Here is a 15170-nt window from a genome sequence, read left to right on the forward strand (position 1 = left end):
ATTTCTTCTACAGAAAAATATAGTTTATTCTGTTATCATGCAACAGAAGTGGCTTTTTACTGTTTTTCATAAAATCACCTTGGATTTAGAAAAGATCTCTACAGCTAAAGCATTTTGATCATGTTACTGTCAGGTGACATAAGAATTATCAATTAAGTAAAGAGTAGCCAAAGACAATACACTTGGACACAGCACTGTTTTCTAGTTTATTTTTGGAAGGTTTGATAATTTGTCTCCATTTCTTAGTAAATTGAATGTTTTAAAGAAAAAAAAAATTCTTTTGCTCTCTAGCAAGTCAGAAAATATTAAGCCAGTATGCAAACATTATTAAATTAAATCTTTCAACCACCATACGGAGTAGGTAACTCTTACCCTTATTTTTCACTGAGGGTACATCTACACTACAGGGGGAAGTCGATTTAAGATACGCAAATTCAGCTACGTGAATAGCGTAGCTGAATTTGACGTATCGCAGCCGACTTACCCCGTTGTGAGGACGGCGGCAAAATCGACTTCTGCGGCTTTTTGTCGGCGGCGCTTACTACCACCTCCGCTGGTGGAGTTAGAGTGCCGATTTGGGGATCGATTGTCGTGTCCCGACGGGACGCAATAAATCGATCCCCGAGAGGTCGATTTCTACCCGCCGATTCAGGCGGGTAGTATAGACCAGACCTGAGGGACATTGACATCTAGGGAAGTTAAGTGAGTTACCCATGGTAACAGAGTGGGTTATTGGCAGAGCTGGGAATAGAACACAGAATTTGAGTCCCTGTGCCAAGTTCTAACAACTAGTTAAACGTTTCCTTACATCAAGCTATCTACTTTAGCAAACTTCTTCCTACCTATGGCTTCTAACAGCACAATAACATTGCAAACAAGCATCACAAATTGGTATGGACAACAGGACATGTTGTATGGCAGAATGTTTAGGATTTTAAACAAATATCCTATCTAGTGGAATTGCCTCTTGGGCATATGGAGAAGATAACCTCTTCTACTTGCCCGGAACAACCAACCCACAATGCCCATGTAATTAAAATCAACACAGCACCAAAAAGGACATGGCATCAAGGGGAAGATGAGATTTATAAGAGACTCACAGTTTGTACCTGCCTATTCATTTCTATGGCTAGACTCCAAGGGTATGTCTGCACTGCACATGAAACCCAAGTTCTGACTCAGGTTTGAGCTCACACTCCACTTCCATTCACACACAAATCAGTCTAACTTGGGTCGGCCAGAACAAGTCCTAGGACCTGCTGGGGGAAGTAGATCCCACTGTGACTTGGGTCCAAGCACTGTCATTTTGCAGTGGGAATGCAGGTCAAGCAGCAGACCAGAGTCAGGTTTGCGTAATCCAGTATGGACACATTAGCACAGCTGTGAGACCTGAATCCAGCAACTGTAAATTCAGGTTTACAATGCAGTGCCGACACTTCAGCACAGGCTTGGAGACACTGTCTCCAAGCCAAGTCCCACAGACTCGGGCTTACTGTGCAGTGTAGACATGCCCAAAGTCTCTGTAAAATGTGAAACCAGCATATTTAAGCACCACCTCACTGCAGGCCTCACTTGTTCGTGCTAAAATAATTCATTTGTTAACACCATCAGTTATGAATGGAAGGTCATAAGTTTAAACACCTACTCTCTCACTTGGGCTAATTACTTAGTGTTGACAATTCAGTGTAATACTGTATAGGGGACCATGATGTTAGATGGGGGCAGTCTTCCCGCTGAGAAACTACAGAACCCATGCAGCTACAGGTGCTGTCTTTCAAGTGAAACATAAAAATTGAGAACTTAATTAGTCCAGGTCATTGAAGAAGAGAGATCCCATAGCACTTTCTACAGGAGTAAGGTTGTTATTTCCAAAATTCTGTCTGCATTCCAACTTGAGTAATTGCGTTCTGCTTATCTATATTCCCCTTTAATTTCAAATGAGCACAATATGTTCATTTGCTGCACCTCCTAAGAAGCTACATAGTTCCTTCTTGTCATCCCAGATTGATGAATGAAGTAATCCCTATTTGTGTGTTGGTGAAATACAAGAACGTAGCTGTCCTCAGATAAATAAGAGACAACCAAAGGCACATAATAAGTGGAAATCAATTAAAAGTGTTGATGGGAGGTCAGTCTGTAAGTGGCACTATTGCTACAACATAAATCCTAAATGCAGTAGAGAGGTTAGAAAAAGCAAACCACCACCACTGTCCTATTTAGTATTTCTTGAGTAAAGATTTAAAGCCAGAAGGAAATAAAGAAAAGTATTCATGTTCAGGCTTATTTTGGCAGTTTGCCAAAAGAGCAATTTGTATAACAGGGGTTAATCATGTACTCGTAAGGAGTTGGCTTAAATCATACTTCTATATATCCTACCAAAGGTCCAAATGCTGCCCTGAGTTACCACTGATAAGATAATACTACAATAATAGAATTTACTCCAACCCAAATGCAAGGTAGATACCTCCAAAACATGCTGCAAAGGGCCCAAAATATATTGCTGTGTGTAATATATGATCATAAGAGCTGCATAATGGGTCAGACCAAGGTCCATCTTGGCCAGTATCCTGTCTCCAACAGTGGTCTGTACCAGAGTTTCAGGTAGGTGTACAGAATAGGGCAATTATAGAGTAATCCAACCCTGTTTTCCGCTCCAGGCTTTATATTATTTTTGTACCATATATAGACCTGGTACAAAAATAACTGACTGGTCAGTTGACCAAATATTGTCAAATAATGGAAAAAATGGTCAAATATTTTAAACCTCTAATTTATTAGAATAGTGACAAAAAGAGTGAGACTTTACGGTCTTCTCCTCCTTCCCCTCCTATGAATTTGTGACAAGTTTCAGAGCATGTAGCGGAAGAGCTTCAAAGAAAGATCAGTTGCTGTGTGTTTCATGTAACGTGGAGAGGTATGAAGCAGATAACATACTAGGTCTCTTCCATCTCTAGATGTTACAATTCTACTTGTGTGAACAAGATCTAAGCAATGTCAATGTAGCACTAGGCCAGGTACACAGTAACTTAATGGCTCACTACTATGGTTCTTCAACATTTTCCTTCTGTGGATCACTTTATGAGAGAGATCCTCTCATAGAATCATAGAATATTAGGGTTGGAAGGGACCTCAGGAGGTCATCTAGTCCAACCCGCTGCTCAAAGCGGGACCAATCCCCAACTAAATCATCCCAGCCAGGGCTTTGTCAAGCCTGATCTTAAAAGCCTCTAAGGAAGGAGATTCCACCACCTCCCTAAGCAACCCATTCCAGTGCTTCACCACCCTCCTAGTGAAAAAGTCCTCCCCCCCCCCCCAATATCCAACCTCAACCTCCCCCACTGCAACTTGAAACCATTACTCCTTATCAATATCAAAATATCATTGCTACCAGAAGTGGGGTTTGAACCCACACAGACACACATCCATTGGATTTTAAGTCCAACACCTTAACCACTCGGCCATTCTGGTAAGTGCATTGACCACTGAGAGTCACTGACTCACTACAATAGATACTGCTGTGGAAAAGGAATTAAAATAATTAAATCAGTGTTACAGTTTATGAAACAGAACTCTGAGGACAGCTGTAAAGTCTGTACTATTTAATCAGATAAAGGAAAGCAAATGATGTTTACAAAAATGTCTTAAAAAGCAGTAAATAGGAAAATATCTGCGTAAAATCCCTGAATGGCTAGCTCTGTTCAGTTTACTGTTTTATTTCTCAAAGACGCCACTTATTCAGACACTGTTAAACTGAGGTCACTTGTGCCTATTTCTTTGGTGGTTCTCCATATCCACGTTAAAGTTCGAGATAGCTTGGCATTTTCAGGGAGAATATAAGGAACACCTCTTCTGCCTGGACAACATTCCCTTTCAATACAACAGGATTTAATGCCCAAGGCAGCGTGAACTATGTTTCCATGTTTGCCCACACAGTCACTGTACCAATAGCAGCATTGGAGAAAAGGGATTATAGAATGCTAATTTCCCTGCTCCCCCTTTACTGTGTCCCTTTCCCTCCCCACTAACTCTGCCTCACCTACCCCTCTTTCTTGTTCCCTTCTCCTTGCCACTCCTCCATTTAAGCCTTGTGCCACATAGTGAGCTGCTATAGCAGCCAGAGCTCTTCATGCTATAGTCCTATCGCCAGGTTTGCTGTGAAGTCCTGCAATACAGATGGTGCTTGTTTTGTGCATATTCTTGCATCTGGAGCAGAGGACTGGTGGTGTGACAGCCAGTTATATGCAGTCCTGAGTGTCACTCCAAGTGAAATAAATTCCACCGCCCTCCGTGCTGATCATATGGTGTCTGATTTTCAAAGACCCAGTGACTGCTGGAGTCATTGGGAAATGCAGGTGCTCAACACATCAGTGGGGCAGGGGGGAAGGAGGTGGAAAAATCAGGCCCATAAGCCCATAGGGAGAATCTGGGGCAAAGAGAGACAACTAGGTTGCTGCATTGTGTATCATCCCAGCAGCAAGTCATTACCACTAGTATGTAACTGTAATAGGGTCCTCAGTGGGCTGTGAGGCCTAGTGGTTAGCATCCACTCAATGGCGCAATGATACGGGAGCCCAGGCCCACCACTCCACCAGGCTCTTACCCAAGGTCCTAAGAAGGTCAGCAACATTTGACCTCCAGGGGGCGAGGGAGGTCAACCTCTGAGTTACCCTCCCTGAGTCACTTCCTACCACTACTTCCCTCCACTTCTGGTCCCAGATATGGCAAAAGACAAATGAAAAGGTAACCAAACCATCAACTCAACCAGGCTCATTGCACAGTCCTGGCACTTCAGGGGGGCATCTCTAGCCCCTTTTGGCAACAGCCTTCAGGATAGGTCTGTACTCCTCTGCAGCCTTCAGAGCTTGGTTGCTCCCTTTTCAACCCTGTCTCCAATTGGAGCATGCTCTGCAGGGTTGGAGGGGCGGTGCTAGCTGGGCCCAGTACTGTCCTTTAACCCCTTCAATCCTAGTATGGGTTTTTTATATCCCATCACATTAACTCAGAATTTAGTGGAGTAAAGCACTTTAGAAAACCTGATGATGTAATAAACTATTCTACATAACATCCTTGTTCTTGTCAAAAACTTCTGATGACTTTTAATTACAGCCTGTTTTAGTTTCTTAATATTCCTTTATATCGCTATAAGAGCATCTCTCTCAAAGTCCTTTGTTTTGCCTAAGAAGGTGGCATTTACGATCTTTAATGGTGACCTCCTCCCCCACATTCTTCATCTTAGACTTCCCTTAAAACAAGAGACGTATGTAGATAGTAACTACGTTTAAGCAGACGAGAAGGTCACAGACTTAACTAACAACATTTAAAAAAAAAATATCAGGGAACAGAATGAAATGTTCTCTTCCAATATCAAAATGAAGGACTATCTAGAGTTCAGCAAATCCCACCAGTGCTGCCCAGCAGTTGATTGATAGAAACAGCTGTAAATTCATGTCACAGAGGAGATGCAGCTGTAAAGGTAACAATGATACTCTAACATGGACACTAATGTATCTCGCGTGCAAGGGGGAGAATGGCTACCTCGAAGTAATGGCTCACAATAGAACCAGGTGATGGTTTGACAACTAATGGCAGATTCATTAGAGTAGTGGAAACAATTCGTAAATGCCAGGATACTACATTGTTGTACTATAAAGAAGGAGCTTGAGGAAAGTTATGACTGAATGCTTGGAAGTACATTATCATCAACTGAATGGAAAGACAAAAACCTAGCATCAATGCAGAGTTAAGATTGAGGAAATAAGCACTAATCAAGTCACAGAAATTCCAAATGATAAGGTTTCTATGACTACATTAACTTGGTCACATTGCTCATCCTGTATATTTTATATGCAGTAGTGAATTAGTTCCCTGAACATTACTCTGATAACAAAATTGTAACATCTATAACAGCGGTTTTCAAACTGCGGGTCGCGACCCAGTACTGAGTCACGGAATGTAAGGCACTGGGTCACAGTGGCTCTAGTCAGCACCGCCGACCAAGCCATTAAAAGTCCCGTCAGTGACGCTGCCCGGCTAAGGCAGGCCCCTTTTCCGACACTGCACTGCGCCATGGAAGCGGCCAGCAGCAGGTCCGGCTCCTAGGCGGGGGGGCACAGGGCTCTGTGCACTGCTCCCTCCCTGAGCACCGGCTCTGCACTCCCATTGGCCAGTTCCTGGCAAATAGGAGCTGGGGGGGCAGTGACTGTGGGCGAGAGCAGCGTGTTTGCCTCCAACTAGGAGCCGGACCTGCTGCTGGCCACTTCCAGGATGCAGCACTGTCTGCGGTGCCAGGACAGGCAGGAAGCCTGCCTTAGCAGCCCTGCCACATCACTGACCAGGAGCCACCCAAGGTAAGCCCACGGCCCAACTCTGCCTCCCAATCCCCTGCCCCAGCCCTGAGTCCCCCCCAAACCCCGAGCCCCATCCTGCACCCCAAACCTCTCATCCCTGGCTCCACCCCAGAGCCTGCACTCCCAGCCTAGAGCCCTGACCTCCTCCCGCACTCCAATTCCCAACCCAGCCCAGAGTCCCTCCCACACCCCAAGCCCCAGTTCCGTTGGGTTGCGGGCATCAACAATTTTCTTCAAGTGGGTCGCCAGAAAAAAGTTTGAAAACCACTGATCTATAAGATTAAGACTCTCCAAGAGATTTACATCAGAGGTAGGTTGGTTGACACTTGACTTAGGCTCTGATCCTGCAATGAGCTCTGTGCATATGCAGAAGATAGTGTACATGGAGCAGTTTGAAAGATCATGGCCTCCTTGAGCTTTCATGTGGTCTGCTTAAGATAATGTATCAATTGGGCTTCAGAGAAGCTACTGTTTCTAGTTTGATAACAATCCCCTTGGTAAACTGAATGTCTTCAAATTAAGCCTTCAATATCTCTTTGTCTCAGTATTATTTGTCAAATGAGGACAATAATATTTAATACATCCAATCATTAAAGCAAGTGATTAGGTTAGTTGTGCTCACCCATACATCTTTTGGGGGAATCAATCCAGTATACTAACAGTCCTGTTTTAAGTATGATGTTCTGTTATAGTAATCCCAGATATTCCAAATCTTTGGTTTAATGAAAGGTTAGTTAAGTTTCCCACGGCCGCAGTTAGTGCAGATCAGATCCTGTAGGAGTGGTATTTCAGGCTATAGTACTTGCCAAGCTCCTAAGTGGAGTTCAGGAACCTCAATGGAGCTTAGCATTAGGCCTATGGAGTTTAGACACCCTTAAAGTCCCCTGAACCTCTATAAAGCTGAGGTTTGCCGATATAATGCTAGATAATCAAATGTGTAATATTAACGTGTTTATAACTGGGGCCTCAATATTAAGGGAAGTGAAAACGGTCCAGATAAAATAACTGACTCAAACTTAGTCAAAAGAATAATGAGAAAATTCTGAACCTCCTTGGAGATCTAGGAGTTTTAAAAATAAATAAACACTTCATGAGAAGTGTCAGACTGACAGTCCTGGGGTCCCTTACTTATCTAGAGAATGTGTACCACATGGGCAGCAGTCATGTGAGTCTACCCCTATGGCCCCACCAATATGCCTTGTTCCTCACCCAGATGACCCACTACTATGGGTGAGAGTGGGTAGTTAAGTCACTCGACTTCTGTATTGAGAATTCCATCAAGCTTGCCAATTTGAGCCAGCTGTGATGTGATCTGCAATCCACTAGTAGACCCAGGACACAAAGCTTACTTCATATTCAAACATACCTCGGATGGCTCTTAGTTTTAATTTCTATGCCTCTGGATGCTTCCTCCTTTTGGGAGACTCTGGAAATGGAAATGCTACATGAAGAGCTAACTACCTGGCCTTCTGTCCAAAACCAGGAAGCAGTAAAATCTTCACATAAAAGAGTACTCTACCAAATGCTACAGTACTAAGGGCTTGTCTACATTATCCGCTGGATCGACGGGCAGTGATCGATCCAGCGGGGAGGGTCGATTTATCGCATCTAGTCTAGTGTAGACGCAATAGATCGACCACTAAGCACTCTCCCATCGACTCCGGTACCCCACCGGAGTGAGAGATGCAGGCAGAATTGACGGGGGAGCGTCAGCCGTCGACTTACCGCAGTGAAGACACTGCTGTAAGTAGATCTACGTATGTTGACTTCAGCTACGTTATTCATGTAGCTGAAGTTGCATAACTTAGATCAATCACCCTCCCAAACCCCCAGTGTAGACCAGGCCTAAGAAAGTATTGTCTCTTTTGTAAAATGTTTTACTAGGATTTACTCTAAACACTCTAATAAAATGAGAATATGGGACCAAATCCTGAGTTTGAGCACCGTCTACGCCCATGGTTTTCAAAATAAATGGAGTCAAGGGCACCTGAGCCATAACAAGATTGGTCTTATATCTAGGAAGAGTATAATCCGTACATTCATTTGCAATCTTTCATAATGTATTCCACTATGATTTGGTGATACGAGGCTTGTAAGCTATTTCACCTTCAGAGGCAGATAAACTGAATGAATTTTATTTTGATGGTCAGATCCCAAAATGATCAATTCAGACCAACATGCAAACAACTTGCCCACCAGCTTTTACATGCCCAACAACAAAGCCTGTTTGTTTTTTGGTAATGTCTACCAATAAAGAAAACTGTTAATGTCTACGGATATTTTATAAAAATACATGGTAACCCACTTTACACACAGCTAATTTACAAATTATATATGCTACTTGTGCATATGGCAATGTCCTTCCATTGGCTAGGGTGTACCATACCCAATCTCTGGGCAGAACTGGAGTTTTCACCTTATGTTTTTCTATGCTGTTCCAATTCCAGAGGTTTTTTTTTTTTTTTTTTTTTTTTTTTTTTTTTGGCAGAAGAAGGAAAGCAGTTAGAAACTGTAAGGTTTTCCTCATAATAAAGTCCAGCCACAGTTGCTTAAATGGTCAGCAGTTTGGGATTGTTAAATTCCGCCATGTTAGTGTTATGACATTGTAATGCATTTCTACTTGATGCGAGCATAAATCCTTGATTAATTGGAGCTACAAGCTTTGTTAGATCTAATGCCTCAAATAACATGAAAAGAGCAGATGTGTATCAGAGAAATTACGTAAGCATAATCAGCATGTATATTTATTTTCTTCCATCCTTTAGCATTAGAAAAAGGTTTGAAATAGTGCTATCAGTTTGGATCATAGGTTCGCAGTATGTACACCCAGCTTTAATTCACATACCTATAGCTATATCATTTAACCTATGAATATCATGCAATATAGAAGTTACACCATTTAAATAGTAGAACAGGAGTACTTGTGGCACCTTAGAGACTAACAAATTTATTAGAGCATAAGCTTTCGTGGACTACAGCCCACTTCTTCGGATGCATATAGAATGGATTTCCATTCCATACGGCTAAATGCAGTGCCTTGCATAATGACAAGTATATGCATCCTGTACTCCTGTTCTTCTTTTTGCGGATACAGACTAACACGGCTGTTACTCTGAAACTTGTCATTTAAATAGTGTAGGTCTTCACAGAGGGATGTATAGAAAGTATGCTGCTGCTGGAGATGCTTTAAAACAAATTGACTTTTAAATAACATTGGCACCCCAAAAAAAGTGAGAAAAAGACTGCAGATTTTTGTTAATACAATTAAAATTTATGTGCATCAGTTTATTGCTTTCATGAATAAAATCTCAAGATGGGTCATATTAACAAACCATAGACTATATTTTGCTAGTTAGCTGTAGAATATAGGTTTAAAAACATTTTTTTGAGACTAGTTCAGAAGCAATTTTTGGCTCCAAATTTTAAAAATAAGATAGTTTGGCAAATACAAATGGATTATTCCAAGTGTATCACAAACACATCCCCTTGCATACAACTAATTAGAAAAATTAAATGATAAATGTAGAATGAGGCTTAAAAGTAGTTTTTGGTTTGTTGGGAGGAGGGAGGGAGGGAGGGAGAGAGGAATGATGTGCTGGCTGCTAACAGCCTCTGCTGAATACTGGGTGACCTGTGTGCTTTGGGGGGGGGGGGGGGGGGCAAACCTAACAGCTGATCCTATGTGATTAGTGAACAAATGGTCTGAAGTAAATCTCAGATAGCACATCAGACTGATTAAATACTCCAACAGGCATACGCATGAAATGCAAACAACATGACAGCAGCCTCAGTAAATAAAATTAGCATGCTCCATTCTGAGAGGAAAAGGAAGAAAACTATCAGCAAGAGATAGAAACAACATGCAGTAAGTGCAAAGTAGTAGGGAAAAGCCCTTGGTTATTAGGAAAATAATTAGTGTAGCTAGACAGTTGGCAATGCTTAGATAGAGTCGTGCTGGTCACTTCTACCTGGGAGTAGCTCTGTAGATGTCCTCTGGTACTCTTGTGGCTCTCCTGTTGCTCCAGCTGCAGATTTATCTGATCCCTGCATTCCCAGTGACGTAGTCCACTCAGGCCAAAGGGGCGGGGGGGGGAGCTTGCTTAAGGTGGATCTCTTAAAGCTACAGTGCCACATTTCTTTTAAAATGTTTTTAGAGTCTGTTTGCTTTAAACTTGGTTAGTTTTTACCTTTTGGCCACATACTGGCCAACATTCAGAATCTAAAGTTTGGGGTGAGGGAACTGGAACACATATTTTCACTCCATTTCATTGGGAGAACTTTTTTGGGAACAAAACAAATATTTCACCCAAAAATAAGTAGGGACAGTTGACTTGGGTAGTCAGCAGGTGCTGATCATGTTACCCTTAGACCCAAACTGCAACTGTTATTCATGTGAGTAGCCACACTGGATTAAATGTAACTACTCACATGAGTAAGAATTGCCAAATAGATATATACCTGCGACAGTGGTTGTTTCCAGCTGATGAAATGAAATGTATCAATTCTATGAAACCTCTGTGAGTTTGAGATTCAGGGGAGAAGGGGAGTTACAGGCAGAAGGCATTCTCTGCTACATGCAGAAATAAAGCAGGACTGACACTCCGATAGTTTTGGCTGAGGAAAATGCATGCCAGCTATAAGCAAACGTGTACCCTATGTACACAATCCAATTATGAAATAAACTTTAATTTTCATTGTTAATCTTATTGACATCATCCTTCAATTTCCACTAAGATTTTTGAGTGTGTCATTCTCAGAGACCTTTGTAAGAGGAAAGTTATAACAATTTTGGCATCACCATTTGAATGATGAGGAAAATGTTAAGTGAGATTTTCAGAAGAGCTCAGCATTGGCCTGATTCTATCCCCACTGAAGTCAACAGAAAATTTTAACTTTAATGGGAGCAGAGGGAAACCGTTTTTGAGTGCTTTTGAAAATTCCACTGCTTTAGTTTAGATTTGCTTCTCTCTTTTTTTGAGGGACAAGAAAAGTCCAAATAAAATAAGAATATATCCAAATTTTTGCACATCTCTCACATGAACCTATATTTGGGGTTCAAGAAGGTTTGGTTAATATTAACCCATTTCCTTTGTGTGCCACCAAACTTCCCAACACTGGACAAGAGAAGAAGTGAAAATAATCTGGGCAAGATTAGGTCCTCATTTGCACCCATGCCATTCCAATTACATTTCCTTCAATAGGATTGCATAGGAATAATGAGGGCAGAATCTGACCCTTTATTTGGGTCTGATCCTGACAACCATATAAGTTATACATAACCCTGGGGCTCTGCACTGGCTTCAGCTTCAATGGTATACTGGTGCCAATCTTTAAAGTCGTCAGTGGATGGAGCTCTCTCTTGCTCTGTGTGATCCACCAAAACAGTTGTAATCATGGGGAATGTAATGGCTGATGAAGCTGAGGATGAAACTGTCAAAGGCCAGGCATTCTCACTGGTATACCCTTTGCAATGGAATCCTATGCTAGTAAAGATCAGGGTGAATACATGCCTTGCCATCCCTAGAGTTCTATTTCCCCCCATCATGTCACACAATTCCTTCATCAATAACAAAAGCTGCAGAGTGACGACAAGTGTCTCTCCTGGAAATATAGCAAGAACTGTCCACGTAAAATAGCATAAATAGGAAAACATGGCCCTATCAGATTAAATTTTGCTTTTTAATTATGAATACAGGTGATGAGTGCATTAAAGATTATATGTAGGATCCCTAATGTAAAATTCTACAATAGACTTTTAGCAACATGCATTCTGTGGCAGAGGTCATTGGTGGCTCTGACAGGTGGCTGCAAATTTGCCCTGGTAGCCAGTTTTGAGGTAGACATGTTTCAGACCTGGTTGGACTGTCTTACCCATCTGAATGTTCTTTACCCATAACTCATCTCTGACACTGTAAAAAATGCTCACGTGTATATGTTTTGGATGGCTCATGGGATTAGTTTAATGGCATAGGAGAATTTTGGTTCTTGCTCACTGATTCAACTAAAGACAAGTTGAAAAATTCTAAAGTATGTGAAATGACTTGGTCCATCAGCTGGCACCCTAAGAGAACAAGGACTGAATGGGTAGCACTGATAGTGATCTAGACTCACTCTCAGCGATGATCGGGTATCAGGTACAGTGGCAGAGAAGCACAAGTGAAACTTGCACTGCCATTTGCACATACTATACCAGATCTAATAAAGGAAGTGTTTCAGTCTCCAATGCTATCAATTGGTCACATTTCATAATAAGCATTGCATTCAGTTTTTAGAAAGGACAGAAAAGCTTGGCTTTTACCATGTGATCATGTACAGTACTTAGCACTTTAATAACAACATTGATTCCCAGTATCTTCTACCCAGTGCTAAGTGCAGAAAGTATAAGGTTCAATGGTCTGCTCTTCCTTTTGTGAATGATGAATAAACTGACTCAAACCAACTCACAATCTTCACTTCCCTATTGATTAAAGAATGCAAGGAATTTCTTTAAAAACAGGACCACAGATGTGTCCAATACACAGGCTGACTCAAATGGTGATATGGCATAGTTAATGAATAATGCCAAACTTACCCATAAAAGAAGGAATCTAATATTTTAGAGTTTTACAAATGATTTTATTTTGCAAAACAAGTCAAAATGAAACTCAGAGGATATTCAGATTCAGGATATTCCATTAATTACTTTATACCCTTTTACCATAGGATTGCATCAGTTTTAGCAACAATCTTTGCTCACCATACACTTTTCTAAAAGGTGCATTTGTAATATTGCCCATATGACAACTTAGCTGTTATACAGAAATCAAGTAAAACATTATTACCTACTGACTTCTTAGAGTTTTCCTTACAAATGAAAGAGGAGGAGGTCAAATACTGTAATCTTCATTGGAAATCTCTGTCAATTCACAGAGATGCACCATTCACATAACATCCCAAGACATAGTATGACATCAAGACACCATTATTTAAGTGAAAGTCAAGATGGATTCTTAGTAGAAATGAACCCAAGCACTGAAGTGCAGTTTACAACCCAAACTCCCCCTGGGTTCAGGCCAGTCTCTAAATGTCAATGTGTTGTCTAGAAAATAAATTCTGATACTACAATTGCAGATGTAAACAGAAAACAGGAATTCACTGAAGTTTAAATTAGATATCCAGCTTCCCCAATAAACAGAGGCAGTAAATAATCAGTGGTGTATGTCTGCCATCTGTGCAGTGACAGGCATTGTCCATCCCTTCCATTTCAGCTCTCTCTAGAGACCTTCCAATTCTCACATCACAGTTCATGGCTTATTAATCTGTACATTTATCTTTATTAAGATAAAGACTGATTCATGTGTGTCAGGATAGGGGAAAGAAACATCTACCTTTTTACCTTTTTCAAAAATCAGTAACCACAATAATATAAATAATACTTAGCATTCTCATAACTAATTAAGCCTTACAATACCTCTGCGAGGTAAACAATAGTATGCCTGTTTATAGATGAGGGAACTTGGACAGAGGTGAAGTGATCTGCCCAAGGTCACAGAGGGAGTCAGTATCAGAGCTGGAATTAGAACTTTCTATCTATTTTAGGTATTTATATGGACCCTATTATCACAGTATCCAAGAGCCGCAAATCTTTAATGTATCTATCCTCATACGAGGTAGGCAAATACTATTATTCCCATTTTATAGACAGGGAACTGGGGCACAGAGAGACTAAGTGACTTTTTCAAGGACACACAGGAAGTCTGTGGTGAAGGAAGGAATTGAACCTAAGCACCCATGTCTGAGATTAGCACCCTACCCTGTGGATCATTCCAGATAGGAAACATGCTCTAGAAAGGAAGAAATTTCTGGCTTTAACAACTTCCCTCAGACACTAGATTACACCCCAAAAGCCATAAGAAAATTCTCTGGTGTCCTGCTGTCTCACAAATGCCATCTCAGTGCAGGAAAGAAACCAAACATATATATGCACAAATATTGATAGACAGACATCTGTAGTTTTAACAAGGGATAGTTTGGTGGCCTCTGTGCAATGATTTGGACTCAGCCTGGTTCCCGGTAGACAGGAGCACTTATCACACAAACCATACAACAATTGGCACTAATTGCCCCTCCCCCTCTTGTTGGCAGACTCAGCAGGGAGGTGAATGACTCCATGGGCCTGAAATATAAACTATCCTCTAGTTCCAAGAGGTCGACCCTGAGCTGGAGGGACCAAGCACATCGTAATGTTGACAATATTGCTTTATTGCTGCCAATGCTGTACCTCGTCTGTGGAGAAAGGACCTCAGACATGAGCACTTTTCATGAACACTAAAATCATGTGATCATTAAAAATATTACCCAAGGCTTGCTAAAACATGCATTACAAACTGGATGTGACCTCTATATAATACCTTACAGGACCATAACACTCAGCATATTGAAGGCTCATCTATACAGAGTGCGGCATGTGGCAAGTCAAGTGTGAATCTACGGTGCACTAGTTTAAGCAGCAGTATATCAAAGCACACAATGGAACTTTAACTGTGTGGCAGCAGGATCCATGACACCACTTAGTGCACAGCAAGTTAGTGTGCTGTAGATTTGCCACACACTAAGTCTCCGTATAGACAGGCCCTTACTTTAAGAATCCAGAGTTGAGAAATATTTTGCTCTTTCACCAGTGCACTCACTACGATAATCTGCAGCAAACATTTTCCAGGGATGGGAAGAATTACCTAGACTTTTCCAAGAATTTTGGATCTCGTTGTAGGTATGACACATGAACCAGGCTAAACTGCCTTTCTCACAGTGGCTTCAAAGTAACACTTTTGGTATGCGATAGTC

General features: G+C 41.4%; 1 protein-coding gene and 1 non-coding gene across 2 annotated transcripts in view; both read right to left on the reverse strand.

Moving 5' to 3' along the window:
• LDB3 (LIM domain binding 3) overlaps window positions 1-10360 on the reverse strand; it is a 199067-nt gene extending 188707 nt beyond the window's left edge. The window contains exon 1 of the mRNA XM_054034562.1: window positions 10316-10360. The gene's annotated coding sequence lies outside the window, so the exon portion shown is untranslated. The remainder of the gene's footprint in view (window positions 1-10315) is intronic.
• TRNAL-UAA (transfer RNA leucine (anticodon UAA)) lies at window positions 3386-3468 on the reverse strand. The gene has a single exon. It is a non-coding gene; the product is annotated as a tRNA-Leu (tRNA).
• Window positions 10361-15170: the final 4810 nt, after the last annotated feature.

This window comes from Malaclemys terrapin, chromosome 7 (assembly GCF_027887155.1).
Source record: "Malaclemys terrapin pileata isolate rMalTer1 chromosome 7, rMalTer1.hap1, whole genome shotgun sequence".
Classification (NCBI taxonomy): Eukaryota; Metazoa; Chordata; order Testudines; family Emydidae; genus Malaclemys; species Malaclemys terrapin.